Genomic DNA, 16,143 nt, shown 5'->3' on the forward strand with positions numbered 1-16,143 from the left:
TGAAAGCAGTACTAAGAGAGAAGTTTATGGCTATAAATACATTCATTAAAGTAAAAAGATCTCAAGTTAATAGCCTGACTTTATAGCTCAAGAAACTAGAAAAAGAACTACGCCCACTGCTAATAGAAAGGCGGAACTAACAAGATTCAATCAGAGATAAACAGGGAATTGAAAAAAATCAATGAAAGTAAGAGTTGGTTTTTGAAAAGTTCAACAAAATTGACAAACCTTAGATTTAAAAAAAAAAAATAAAGAGAAAATACTTAATTAAAATCAGTAATGAAAGAGGAGACATTACAACTGATACCACAGAAATAAAAAGGATTATAAGAGAATACCTTAAACATTGTATGCCAACACACAGGTTGACCTAGATTAAATGGATAAATTCCTAGAAATGAACAAGCTGAAAGTACTGAATCTTAAAGAAGTAGAAAATCTGAACAGACCAATAATGAGTAAAGAAATTGAACTAGTAATTAAAAACTTCACAAGAAATATAAGCCCAGGACTAGTGGGCTTCATTCCTTAAACTCTTCCAAAAAACTGAAGAAGAAAGAACATGAATACTTCTAAGCTTATTCCATGAGGCCAGCATAACCTCAACACCAAAGCCAAAGATAGTACAAGAAACAAAAACTATAGACCATTATCCCTGATATACACTGAAGCAAAATTTTTAAATAAAATACTAGAAAACCAAATTCAAAAGCATATTAAAAAGATTAAGCATGATGACCAAGTAAGATTTGTTCCTGGAATGCATGGATAGTTCAACATAGGAAAATCAGTGTAATAAACCACATTCACAGAATAAAGGCCAAAACCCATAATCTCAACCAATGCAGGGGGGAAAAAAAAAAAAAGCATTTGTCAAAATTCAACCGTTTTGCATGATAAAATCATTAGGAGTAGAAAGAAACTACCCCAACATAATAAAAAATTTATAAATTTATAAAAAATAAATAGCTAACATCATAAGCAATGGTGAAAGGCTGAAAACTTTCCATCTAATCTCAGGAACAAGAAAGAATGTCTGCTCTTACCATTCATATTCAACCTAGTATTGAACATCCAAGCCAGAGCAACTGGGCAAAAACAGAAAAAAGACAAAATCAGAAAGGGAGAAGTAAAAGAATCTCTGTTTACAGGTAACCTGATTTTACATGTAGAAACCCTAAAGAGTGCATTAAAAAACTGTTAGACTTAAAGAATCCAGCAAAGTTGTAGAATAAAATGTCAACACCCAGGCTGGGCTATATTTCTATGCATTAACAATGAACAAGTTAAAAAGATGATTAAGGAAAAATATTTCAATAACAATAGCATTAAAAGAGTAAAATACTTTGGAATAAATCTAACTAAGGAGGTGAGAACCTTTAAGTTAAAGTCTACAAAACAATTGTGAAAGAAATTTTAAAAGACACAAATAAATGGAAAGTCATCTCTTATTTACTCATTTGGAAGATAAAATATTATTAAGATATCCAACTACTAAAGAGATGTACAAATTCTATGCAATCCCACTTAATAGCCCAAAGACACTTTTTTTTTTTTTTTTTTTTGCAAAATAAGAAGAAAAAATACCCCTAAAATTTGTATGGAATCTCAAGAAACCTCTTTTAGCCAAAAACAATTTTGAAAAACAAAAAAAAATTTGAAAGACTCACGGTTCCTAATTTCAAAACATATTGCAAAGCTACTGTAATGAAAACCAGTGTGGTAGTAACATAAAGACAGACAAATAGACCAATGGAAAAGAATAGAGAAATAAACCACATATAAACCCTCACATATATAGTCAAATGATCTTTCACAACAGAGGCAAGATTATTCAATGTGGAAAGAAAACTCTCTTCAATAAACAGTTTTGGGAAACTGGATAATTACATGCACAAGAATGAAGTAACACCCTTAATATATAACTTTTACAAAGATTAACTCAAGGGGCACCTAGATGGTTCAGTTGGTTAAGTGTCTGACTCTTGATTTTAGCTCAGGTAATGACCTCAGGTTCATGAGGTTGAGCCCCACATTGGGCCCTGCCCTGGGCGTGGAATTTGCTTAAGATTCTCTCTCTGTGTCTCTCTCTCCCCCTCCCCTACCTCTCTCAAATAAATAAATAAATAAATAAATAAATAAAATAACTTGAAATACATTAGAGACACAAAACCACAAATCTCCTAGAAGAAAACTTCATGGTATTGTGCTTTACGATAACTTGAATATGACAACAAAAGCACAGTGAGCAAAAGCGAAAATAGAAAAACTCAGAAAAATGTGTACCAACGGGAATAATGAAAAGGTAACCTATAGAATGGGAGAAAATATTTTGAAATCATATATCTAATATGAGGTTACTATGTATAATATAAAGAACTACAAATGAAAAGCAAAATAAATAATAAATAAATAAATAATTTGATTTAAAAGTGGCCGAAGGGCTTGAATGGATATTTCTCCAAAGATAATATACAAATAGTCAACAAGCATTTAAAAGGTGTTTAACGTGACTAATCATCAGAGAAATGCAATTCAAAATCACAATGAAGCGTTACTTATTAGCCATTATGATGGCTATCAAAAAAAAAAACCCACAAAAACACAAAAATAGGGACTAACAAAAGTTGGTGAGAATGTGGAAAAATTTGAACTTGTGCATTGGTGGTGGGATGATAAAATGATGCAACCAATGTGGAAAACATTATGGACATTTCTCAAAAATATGAAAAATAGAACTACCATATGTCTCAAAAGTCTTTTAAGTAAAAACCCAAAAGATTCAAAAGTAGGGTCTTGAAGAGATATTTGCACACCCACATTCATAGCAGCACTATTCACAACAATCAAGAGGTAGAAGCCATCCAAATGTTCACTGCTGGTCAAATGAATGAGCAAAATATAGCATGTATGAAAAAATGAAATCTTGCCATTTGCAATGATATGGATGGAACTAGAGGGTATTATGCTAAGGGAAATAAGTCAATCAGAGAAAGACAATTATCATATGATCTTACTGATCTAAGGAATTTGAGAAACAAGACAGATATCATAGAGTAAGGGAGGGAAAAATGAAACAAGTTGGGATGAGGGAGGGAGGCAAACCATAAGAAACTCTTAATCTCAGAAAACAAACTGAAGATTGCTGGAGGGGAGAGGGTTGGGAGGGATGGGGTGGCTGGATGATGGACACTGGGGGAAGTATGTGCTACGACGAGTGCTGTGATTTGTGTAAGACTGATGAATCACAGACCTGTACCCTTGAAACAAATAATATGTTACATGCTAATAAAAAATATATATAGTATGTATTGTGTATGTATTTAAATATACATATAGTGGGATATTATTCAGCTTTAAAAAAAAAAGAAAATAGTCACATTTTACAACAAGGATAAACCACAAGGACATTATATTAAGTGAAGTAAACCATAGAAGAACCAATACTGCATGATTCCACTTATGAGATAGCTAAAGTAATCTAATTCATAGAGACAGAAAGTAGAGCAGTGATTATCAGGGGCTGAGTGGGAAGGAAGGTTAGAGAAGTTGTTTAATGATTATACAGTTTCAGATTTGCAAGATAAAAAAAGTTCTGGAGATCTGTTTTAAAACTGTGTAATTGTACTTAACACTTCTGAAGTCTACACTTAATGGTTAAGACGGTAAATTCTATATTATGTGTTTTATGTTTATATTATGTGTTACAATAAAAAAATTGTAATACAGCTTTTTTGATGCACTGTAAATATCATTAGAAGAGGAGTTTCTTTGTAAGTGAAGTTATAACAAATAAAACTTACTTGGATGAAGGTAAAATCCCTCAAGAAAAACACATTGATAATATCTAGAAAGAAAAAGGATCATTTTTATATACACATAAAGTTTTCATAGAGTGCATTTATGAATATCATGATACTATTAATATGGTAAGCAATCAGCAAATACTAAATTAAGTAAGTTAAGTACTGCTTGATCCATAAACCCAGGATTTAAAATCCACAAATGATCAGGTAAGTTCTTCAAATTCCCAGTTTTTCTTTTTCATGCTGTGATGCTTGTCATTCTTTTCCTCATATGAGAACAATTTTATATTGTTGAATATTAATCTAAATGTCTAGAACTCTGGGTACTACACCTAAAAATAGCAAAATAGGCATGTACAATATGGAAAAAATGGGGAAGAGTAATTGAATTTTACACATTTCTAACTAATATTTTATTGAACATGGAATGAATTTTTATAAATCTAATTTTTTAAAAAATTTTTATAAATCTCATTGTTTTTAAAGGATGCCTTTTTTTCCAAATTGCCTTTAAAGAAACTGGAATGACCATTTATACAATATATTTTCTCCCTGTGTTTATTAAATTATTCTTTAAAGAGAATCCACATGACACTTTCTCTCCATATAAACTTAAAGGCATCCACCACTCCAAGTTATGTCCTTACTCCACTAGCTGGCTGTCATAAAGTAGGCTAGAGATATTGGGCTGTGCTTGGTGGAAGGAAGTCACAGCAGATCCACGTTTCATCAGTATCGAGTGTGTAACAGAAGATATCTATAAGTATATGTGACTATAGCATCTATGCCTGAGTGGGTCCAACACCCACATTCCCTTTCACTGCAATGAATTCAATTACAAATATCAGGTGACAGAAATAGATTCACACAAATACGCTCACCTTAGTTTTGACAATGCTGCAAAAGCAATTCAGTGGAGGAGGAAGGACCGTTTCAATAAAGAGTGCTGAAGCAACTGGACATCAATAGCTGCAAAAATGATCCCCAAACCTAATCTTCAACCTTCTACAAAAGCTAACTCTAAATGGATCATAGATCTAATGTAAAAGGTAAAACTATAAAACTTTTGGAAGACAATATAGGAGAAAATCTTCCTGACCTGGGGTTAGGCACATTGTTCTAATATATGACACCAAAATCATGAACTAACCAAGAAAAAAATAGATAAATTGGATTCCATAAAAAATTTAAATTTTTTATTCTAAAAATGATTCTGTCAAGATGATGAAAGTTTAGCCACCAAACTCTCTAATTTCCACAGTAAAGGGGAAAAAAAATTCAATTAGAAAAATGGAAAAAGACAAACTGCACCAAAGAAAGTATAGATGATAAATAAATACAGGAAAAGTTGTTCAACTTAACATTGCCTTAGGCTAAGGTCAGGATCCCAGGGTCCTGGGATAAAGCCCCACATCCAGCTTCCTGCTCAGTGGAGAGTCTGCCTCTCCCTCTCCATCTACCTATCCCCCGCCTTGTGCTCTTCCTCTCTTGCTCTCAATCTCTCTCTCAAATAAATAAATAAAATCTTTTAAAAAAATGTATTTCTAATATGGAATGCTGACAAATATGCAGAGGAATTTGATCGCTCATACCTTGCTGGTAGGAATGTAAAATAGTACAGCCGCATTAGAAATCATCCTGGCAGTTTTTAGAAAGTTCAACATACACTTACCATGTAACCCAGCATTTATCTCTTGGGATTTATCATAAAGACTGAACATTTAAGGGCACCTGGATTGTTCAGTCCGTTAAGCATCTGACTTTGGATTTCATGCTCAGATCATGATCTCAGGGTCGGGGAATTGAGCCCTGTTTAAGATTCTCGCTCTCTCTCTCCCTGCCCCCCTCAACTTGCATATGCACATTCTCTCTCTCTAAAAAAAAAGACTGATCATTTGTATTCACACATAAACCTGCACATGACTGTTCATAACAGCTTTATTTGGAGATAGCCCAAAAGAGGAAACAACCCAGGTGTCCTTCAATGAGTGAATAGTTAAACAAACAGCAGTTCTTCCAAAACAAAAGGAATAAATTATTGATACATGCAACAACTTGGAAAAATCTCAAAAACATTTATGCCAACAGAAAAGAGCTAATATCAAAATGTTACATTCTGTATGATTTCATCCATCCTTAAAATATAAAATTATACAGATGGAGAACGTTTTGGTGGTTACGGAAGGGAAGGAAGGGTGTGACTATAAAAGTGTAGCATATGGAAATTTCTTTGTGGTGATAGAACAGTTTTATTTCCTGATTGTGGTAATGGTTATTAAAATCTGCACATATGATAAAATGTCTTAGAATTATACATAAAGATATTTTAAAAATGACTTCATGAAAAATTTGGTGAGTCCAAGTAGAAACCGGAACTTGTTACTGGTATTATGCCAATATTGATTTCCTGGTTTTGATAATATACGATGCCTATGTAAGATGTCACCATTGGGAGAAACTTGGTGAGGGTACAGCTGATTTTTCTGTACTGTTTTTGCAGCTTCTGTGTGTCTAAAATTATATCTATATTTGTATATATTTGAAAATGAGGAAATTTTCCATTAGTTATGGAAGTCAGGTCCAAGAAAAATGGTCAACAACCTTCTTGGAGTGAAGCTTTGATACTTCATACAGGAAAAAAAATAAACAATCTAAAATATCTTGGCATTAATGTGGATGAAATGAATACTTAAATAATAAACAGATTTTAAATAGTGCTATAAATACATTTTTCAAAATCTCTCTATTCATTCATTCGAAAACTAGATGCATGAGAACATTATAAAAATCTGGGTTTGAATACTGACTCTCCCATATAATAGCTATGTGAGCTTTGGCAAGGTCTTTGTGTCCTGCTGTGTTTTTGTCTATAAAATGGGGATAATAGTAGAACTAAACTCTTAGTTTTGTGATGATTATATGTATTAATACATACTAGAAAAGTGTAAAGTATATATTGAGCACCATCTAAGTGTCTGCTATTACTACTATTATTTATGTATTCTTTTATTGAAAGTTTGCTTTGTTCAAAGTAATTTACTACAATACACAGAAGATAAAAAGGTAATTTGTTTAAAGTTCCTTTAAACAAATGCGTGTCCTTGAGAATTTTACAATTTACTGGGAGACAGAGATGGAAATGGGTAGCGCAAGTAAAAAGCATAAAATCCTAAGTTCATAAGAAACAACCGAAATTGGTATTGAAGAAAGGAGAGCTAGCCCAGCATGTTGAGGAAATTAAAGAGGGATTGTTTAAAGGGTGATGTCTGAACAGGGCTTGAGAACTAGATTTGATTCATATATTGTGAGGAAAAGCATTTCAAATAGTGGAAACAACATGACCAACAACAAGAAGTAGAGTAGGGGTTGTGCTCTAGAAACAGAGTCCTGTTAGACTTCTGTACAATCTGGAAAGAGATGTGAAACTGATTATAAACACCAAAGCACAGATTTATTTATTTGTTTGTTTATTATTTATTTTTATTTAAATTCAATTAACATATAGTGTATTATTAGTTTCAGGTAGAGTTCAGTAATTCATCAGCCTTTTTTTTTTTGATTCATCTCTCTTACATAACACCCAGTACTCAATTACATCCCATGTCCTCCTTAATGTCCATCACCCAGATATCCCGTTCTTCCTCTCATCTGCCCCCCCAGCCCAGGAACCCTCAGTTTTTTCCTATGATTAAGAGTCTCTTATGGCTTGTCTCCCTCTCTGATTTTTTATTTTTATTTGTTTTATTTTTCCCTCTTTTCCCATATGATCCTCTGTTTTATTTCTTAAATTCTACATATGATTAAAATCATATGATAATTATCTTTCTCTGATTGACTAATTTTGTTTAGTGTCATATCCTCTAGTTCCAGCCACATTGTTGCAAATGGCAAGATTTCATTTTTCGATAGCTGTATAATATTCGTGTGTGTGTGTGTGTGTACTGTTATGCTCCCCCAAAATTGGGTCCGTGATTAAAGGAGTGAGACTGATATAAAGTGAAGGTCAAGCAAAGCTTTATTTCGCGCCAAGCATCAAGAATCAAACTGACTGGCCAGGGCCGCACCTCTTACAGAGAGGGCCACCTTTCTCTGTTTCACAGACTAGCTTTTAAGGGCAAAGGTCATGAGGTTGGGCCTGGCTACAGGTGGCCAATGAAACTGTAACACTCAAGAGAAAGATGCACAGTCATGCTAGGTGACCAACTGAATTACAATTTACCCTAATAGACATTTGACCTAGCCCCGCAAGGCTCCCAAAGGGTGGGCCCCATCCTCCTTGGTAACTAAGGAGACAGTATGCATCCTCCCATGGATCAGATGCCTCCACCTGGCCTGCCCCACTCTTGTATTTGAGCTTTGTTATCTGGGGCTGGTTTCCGGGGCTTGTTTTTAAAGTAAGTCCCCTGGGGGAAGGAGAACAGGGACAGTTTAAGAGTTAAACAACAAGGTTATTGTTTAACCTTAATGGAAGCCTCTTGCTAAATAGGTCCTTACATGTACCACATCTTCTTTATCCATTCATCTGTCCATGGACATCTGGACTCTTTCCATAGTTTAGCAATTGTGGACATTACTGCTATCAACACTGGGGTACAGGTGCCCCTTCAGATCACTACATCTTTATCTTTGGGGTAAACACCCAGTAGTGCAATTGCTGGATTGTAGCATAACTCTATCCTCAACTTTTTGAGGAACCTCCATATTGTTTTCCAGAGTAGCTGCACCAGCTCGAATTCCCACCAGTAGTCAAAACGCAGATTTAAAAACAGATCATGCCAGCACTGAACACCAGAATAAAGACCTGTTGAAAGAGGTAAGATCATTCTTTCACTTAAAGAGAATTCCAAAGCTATGAATTCTCTCCCTTCTGCAGCACGGATCAGCTTTAGAGAAGCCATGCTTGGCCTCTGTGCAAAATTTCCATCTGATGGAATACTGAGGAAGGGACATATGTTGAGATACTTTAATTGTTTTCTTAATTGCATCTCTGCTCTTCCTGGTGGTTTTGTGAGGGAGAGAAAATACCATTCTGTTTGCCTGGGTTTGCTCCATTCACTCCCCCTAAAAGATTTGTCTAAAAGAATGCAACTGGCAATTGTATTGTTCAGATGATAGGCAGGTGAAACAAAACAGTGTTTGCAGTCCCTGTGAGGCAACTTTGATTGGAGCACTTAACACCCAATGTCATGGCATTGATTCAACCCCATCCAGCTTTGAAGTGGTTGGGTAGCTGTGTAATTCTTCACAGAATCCTGGTTTTGCATTTTGGACTGAAAACAGGGCAATTTCCAGATGATGCCCTGGAGACAAGAGGGTGTTTTTTTGTTTTTGTTTTGTTTTTGTTTTTGTTTTTTCCTTAAGAACTATTCTGAAATGTCCCCCTGGGAAAGAAAAGTTGCTTGTTTAAAGGAGAATAAAAGGTTAATGCCCTAGGGGAATTAAAAGGGCATGAAGGGAAGGCTTTAATATTTTCAGATGAAGATCAGTGTTCACCTGTGACAGGTTTTAGTGAAAAATGAGAATTTCATTCTTGCACCCAGTTTATGTATTGCACTGTAGGCAAAGGGACATTTTCATCATCCATATTCAAAGACATTTGTGTGCCAGGGAAAAGCTCCGTATGTACTACATCAAATGCAGAAATAGACCAGTTCTTACTTGGAACGCCCATGATTTTAATGCTAAGCTATGTGCCAAGAGGAAGATGACCTCTTTCCCTTCCTTCCCTGGAGTCCTTTCTATCTTTTCACATTTCCTGGCTATGCATTCTCTCTCAACACCACCCAACTCATGTTTTTATGTAAAGCCAGAAATTTGGGAAAGTGACTTTGTAAAGCACTATTTCCCATCATTTTGTACTTTTAAAAGCAGAGTTTCCTTGACAAAGTATGTTCCAGGTATAATTCTCAACTGAGTAACTATTTAAGGTTCTTTTGGTAATCTGTAGGGACAAAAGGATATCAGGTAATAAAATCCATCATTTTCTTTTCATCGCCTCCCACTTTTAGTGCATTTTCAACTTTCGGTTTCCCATTTCTTTACCTTAATGGCTTAGAACTATCATTTATTTCACTTTTGCCTTCCACATTGAAGACTATCATAAACCCTTTAATGGAAAACTTGGAAAATACTGAGAACATATCTTATGACAAGGGATCATCAGAATTATATAAGATGATCTGAAATCCCTGGTTCTGAAAGCTCTTTATCCTTCTACTTCATGCCATGTAATGGCTTATTCTTTTGAAAGTATCCTAAGCTTGACACAGAAATAACAGTATAACGTAAATGTATACTGTTAGAGCAAAGGCCAGTCTTGGGAGCTTCTTTATTTTTTTATTTTTTTATTGATTGAGAGATTGTTACTTGTAACAGTAGTATGGGTGTATATATAGTGGTATAATTAAAAAGATGTCATCAAGCTAGACATTTCTATTTTCTAGTCTCATTACCCAGCATCCTTTTCTCTTACAATCAGCCACTAATGGAATCTGAGGACACAAAACAACATACTCCCTTAATCAGATATTGAACTGTGGAAGTGATCAAAGGTTAAGGGACCACCTGGCTGCCTTTGATCACCATCACGAGTTATGACAAGTTGGCATTCCTTTGCTCACCCCCAAGGGTTCTTTAGCCTGAAGGAAATTTATGTGGCTTAGATGAAATGAAAAGTTGAAGAAGGCAAATTTCTAAACATTTTTAGATAAACCAAACAGGAAAAAAAAAAAGATGGTTATATAGTTTAATAACAGAAGCTATGCATTAGATGTCTTGCTGTCACAAAGGTGTATAAAATCATCTGAAAGTTAAAATAGCCAGAGAGAACAAAGGGGGCTTATTTTAAGCCAAGGTAAATAGCAAGTTAAAAGAAAACATTTTCATCATATTTATAACTATTTAATTGTTCTTAAATGAATAATGAAGAAGTCTTATTTTGCCTTTTGTTCTATACTATATAACTACATTCTCCCAGAGTTCGATTTTAGCCCATCTTACCTTTTTTTTCTCCACTTAGGTTCATCCTAAAAGGAACAGTGTTTCTTTCTCCTCAGTTTTGTTTCCTGCTCCTTCACATCAAGTCTAGGTGATCAACCTGGACCCATCAGGCCACCAGGATAATTTCTGTTTCCTTGCTCTTTAGATCTAACTTTTCTTCCCTCCACTTGCCCTTTATGCATAACTTCAGGTCCCTGATATTGCTCTTCAGACGTGTCAATCATATTTCCTCAAAAAACCGTGAACATCTGCAGCCGAATTCCTACCTTTATTCCCTGTGGATTTTACATTGCCTCTTAGCAGCAGCTATAAAATGTGTATGATCACATTCTCAGAAAAACATTAGTATGTGCTTTATGCATTCTCAAATGTCCTCCTTAAAGTGTCTCTTTGAAAGTCCTTGCCTCCCTTCTTTTTTATCACCACTTTATTTCCAGGATATATTCTTAATTAGAATGAACTACATTTGACAGGATAAATTAAGGAAGCTTGAATTTAGATACCTGAATTGATTACAGTGGGGCAGTGCTGAATAACAGAACCAGATGCTTCCCCCACATCCACCTTCCCCCACATCCACATTACTCTTACCCTGATTGAAACAGTCCAGACGTGGCAGAGGATGAGTAATGTGACAACTACCAGTGCCACAAACTATACTCGGCGTGTGTACACATATGTATTATCCATAGACATGATGTAAATTCTAGAATTCATACAGAAAAAAATATATATAAATAGGTTATAACCCTAACATACGGAGTTTAAAAATATCAAAATGTGAATATTTGCCTCAGCTTTTTAACTAAAAATAAATAAATAAAACTACAGACACCACAAACTCTTTCCAACTGGTGCCCAGATAACAGAGAACCTGAAACTCCTTAACTCCTTTATACACTTTTCATGCATGTACCTATAGTAATATGTAGTAAATGCGACAGATTACAAATATTAATTATTCTTCATGACAAGTATCATGAGCAAAGTGAAAACAATAAATTGGGAGGAGATATTTGCAATGTAATTAATGAACACAAAATTAGCATCTCAAGTATGAAGAGAGTTACACAACCTTAGAAAAAGAGAGTTCAGTAGTGGAAAGATGAGCAGGCATTTGGAAATGGGTTCAGCACTTGCTTTCTCTTGGGAGAAGAGATGACATCTTGTGTGGGTCTTCTTCACACAAATGTGGGAGGGCAGCTGTTCAGAAACTCCACCGACGGGATTTGACAAGGTATCAGTTTTAGCATTTCAACATCCAAGTCATCAATCTGCATTATTATCCCTGTTTCTGCAGAGCAGAACTCTAATTCTGGTGAACAAAACATTAAAGATTTTAAATTTGGGGACAGGTAGTCTATAAGAATCTTATAGGATATATCAGCTTGAGGTGTCTTGAAATTGTAAGGGGCAGGGAGTTAGTCAATTCCTGAAGCTATTTGACTATTACTTTGTTTAACAATTAGATAGACCTATTTATTTTCCAATAAAATGGGTATCAATGATACGATTATCTGGTCACAAGAAAGACATGAAAATAAAATCAAAATTTCATAGATGCTTTGACAAAAAAGAGCTACATATATTTATTATATGCCTTACATATTACTGGAATTTAATAATCACATAAGAACTTATTTATAATTATTATGAAATTAAAACTATGTACAGATGTGACAAAATATTATGTTATATTTTATGGCAAACTTTTTGTTTGTTTGTTTTTGTTTTACACAGATACCTCTAAAAAAAGAAAGAATGGAGAATGCTGATCTCTCCCTCTCTTTTTCCCTTTTTTTTACCCAGTTCCCAAGGAACTAAGTGAGGGATGACAAAAATTAAGAGAACCTACAAGATATAATTTTCTCAGAAGAGAAATGGACACATATAGGAAAGAAGAAATTTAAAGGAAAAAAGAAAAAAAGAAAAAAAGGATCGTTCTTCCTTGATGGCAAAGTACTTGTAGTATTCGTCATGACTCAGCCACATTCTTGATCACTGTTATTTTCATAAAACTATTGTCTTTCAATTATACCTGATTTAGTTGAATTATTTTGAGAAGTGGATGCCAAGATGTAAGAGATGTGAGGCTGGGGAGAAAATGTCTGAGAAGGGTAAAGGGAGGGGAGTAGGGATGGGCAGGAAAAGATGCAGTTATGATGAGTGTCAAGGAAAGGGAAGAAAGAGCAGAGAGTGCAGCACAGCTCTGAAGACTTGTGGCCTATCCCATGGGAGTCTCCATGCCAAGGTCAAGGAAAATGCCCCTTGGCTCTGTTCTTTGGGTCCCGATACTGAGTAAATCTGCACTGAACAGTGGGAAATTTCTGGAAATTTCCAATTTCTGAAAAATGAATTGCATTCAAGGATACCAAATTCAGAGGAGGATAGGGGACAAATCAAGAGGCACTGTAGATGTGGTGAGCAGACTAAAATATTCTCTAATATAATCCCCACCTCCTAATAGTCATGCCACATCATTCCCCCCTGCTCCTGCCCCAAAGCATGGACAGGACCTTAGACTTACATCTAGCCACAGAACTGGGCAACTGTGAGGGATGTTACTTCTTTGATGAGGCTAGGTAACATAAAGATATCCATCTTGATAGCAGATTCTCTTCTTATTGGCTTTCATAAAGTTGTCCAGTTCGGGAGGTCCACATGGTAAGGAACTAAAGTGACCTCTAACCAACAATTAAGAATCAAGGCTCTCAATCCAACAAAACTTGCAAAGACTGGAATCCTGTCAGCAACCATTTGAGCTTGGAGTGATCCTTTCCTACTCAAAACCTTAGACAAGATCCCAGCTTTGGCTGACACTTGGATTGCAACTGAGCCATGACCAGATTTCCCACCTACAGAAAGTTGAAAAAATACATGTATCTTATTTTAAAACCTTAAATTTCTGGTAATGAGTTACCTAGCAATAGAAAACTAATACAAGATCCAAAAGAATACATCAGGTTAGAGTTTCTAGGTGGCTCACTGGGTTAAGCATCTGACTCTTGATTTCATGCTCGGGCCATGATCTCAGGGGTTTGAGACTCAGCCCCTGGTTGGGCTCCATGCTGGGCATGGAGCTTGCTTAAGATTCTCTCTCCCTCTCCTTCTTCCCACTAACACCACTAGCCCTAACTCTTGTTCTCATCCTCTCTCTTAAAAAAAAAAAAAATAGATAGATAGATAGATAGATATACATATATAGAGAGATATAGAGATACCAGAGATATATATTAGATGTATCAGGTCAATAGATATTTTGGGAGTATATTTAATTAACTTCTTTAATGGATTCTGTGATGTGTATGGTGTTCTTTAGATTTTCAAAATTTTTAGTTTGTTATTATATTTTATTCATTCCAATCTTTAGTGATTTATTAGTTTTAATTTTTTAAAGATTTTATTTATTTATTTGACAGACAGAGATCACAAGTAGGCAGAGAGAGAAAGTAGGAAGCAGGCTCCCTGCTTAGCAGAGAGCCCATTATGGGGCTTGATCCCAGGACCCTGAGATCATGATCCAAGCTGAAGGCAGAGGCTTAACCCACTGAGCCACCCAGCCCCCACCTCTTTTTTTAAGATTCCATTCTTAAAATTTATTAGTTTTTAGGTAGTAACTAAGATTGAATAAAGTGTCTGGCACATAGTGAGTTGTTAGAAATAGTATCTGCCATTTTACCACAGGGAAAACACTCAAAATTAAGTTTATATACAACAAATTACTAGTGGTACACACCTCCTTTTCCTGTAGCCCACTTTGATGTAATATAATGTCATCTCCTATCCCTTAATTGCCATTATGTTCCACAATAAACTGAATTTAACAGCATGAAAATCTTAGATGTCATAGTAATCTGAGTCAGTATGTAGTAAAGTCTACTGATATAAATTATCCTTGGACAATAAAAATGACTTGTTCACAGAGTGGATTTAACTTGGCGATTATGTGGCAACTATTTGGAGAGATAAGGATTCCTGCCTTCTGTGTGCTAAATGCAGTATTTTTATAAATTTTTATTATTTTTTTAAATTTTTTTAAATTTTTTTTTTAATTTTTGTAAATTCTAATTTGACTCAGTATACTGCATGTAGCATGCTGTCTCAAGTTCAGCACAGTATCTCACAACATAGGGAAATGAGTCACTCTTCTAGGATTTGGCATTCTCCTTGCAGTGCAAATCCATTCTTTTATCTCCAATAGCAGGTGTTAATGTAAATTCACTGCACACTTTTGGAAAGGGGGAAGAAGCTAAAGGTTTGGGCTGTTTGCAAATCGCCTGTTATTGTACCTCTTTAAACTACTCTCTTTGACTGCATGAGGCTTTGATAGCTCATCTAGTTGCAATAGCATGAGCGTACTGCTGCAGGCATGAAGCGATTGGGGGCAGTGTGTTATTGACAGAATATCCTGAATGATGATTTATTATGAACATCAATGGGAACAACACTTGTTCTTTCTAAAAAGCCTGTTTGTTCCTCTTGCCTCACCTGGGAGGAGCACACTGCCCAGAATGGAGACACTGTTTATACTGTTATTTAGCCTTTGCACAACTGCTGTATTTTCACATGGGTTGGCAATTTTTTCTGGACTTTTCTATTTTGATGACTTCCAATCATTTAGAAGTGTGATGTGCCCAGAAATATCTGAAAGCAAGACCATTTGGCAAGAAATAAATAAAACAACAAGAAAGAAACTCCATGATAAAATAAAAATGTAGTTTGCTTATTAGGGTGCCTAGTTGACTCAGTCAGTTACGCTGAGCTCTGATTCTTGATTTCAGCTCAGGCCATGATCTCAGGGTCGTGAGGTTAAATCCTTTGTCAGGCTGCATACTGGGTGTGGAGTTTGCTTAAGATTCTTTCTCTCTCTCCCCTTTAGCACTTAACTCCCCCCACCAAAACAAAACAAAACAAAACAAAACAAAACAAAACAAAATAAAATAGTTTGCTTTTGGTTCATAGTTGGTATCCTAAAGTGAATAAGAGATGTTTATAGCATGAAGGTATTCATGTAAATTTAATCTAGAACATAAAGAATCTTATGTGTCATGTGTATCACAGGCAGGCTAAAACACAAAACTGATTATTACGTACTAAATAGCACCAAACACACCACCTCCCTAGGCTAATTCCTGGCATTTTGTACACAGCTAATCTTGGTTCTGCTTCTGCCACTGTAAATATTTTTTTCTTTTTCTTAAAGCAGTTTGGTAAATGTTTTAAAAAAAAACAAAGTCTGTTCTCTTCAGCAGATCCTCAACTTCAAGTAAATTAAATGAATTAAGAAAATTAAATTTTAAATGACATAACAAAAGGTAATATTTAAAATTTAAAATAG

General features: G+C 35.1%; 1 long non-coding RNA gene across 1 annotated transcript in view; it reads right to left on the reverse strand.

Annotated features, from left to right (window-relative positions):
• LOC309864266 overlaps positions 1 to 16,143 on the reverse strand; it is a 44,500-nt gene that overhangs the window by 7,952 nt on the left and 20,405 nt on the right. Inside the window, exon 2 of the long non-coding RNA XR_014311423.1 lies at positions 3,804 to 3,847. This is a non-coding gene — a long non-coding RNA (uncharacterized lncRNA). The remainder of the gene's footprint in view (positions 1 to 3,803; positions 3,848 to 16,143) is intronic.

The sequence above is a fragment of the Mustela nivalis genome, assembly GCF_964662115.1.
Source record: "Mustela nivalis genome assembly, chromosome: 5".
NCBI lineage: Eukaryota > Metazoa > Chordata > Mammalia > Carnivora > Mustelidae > Mustela > Mustela nivalis.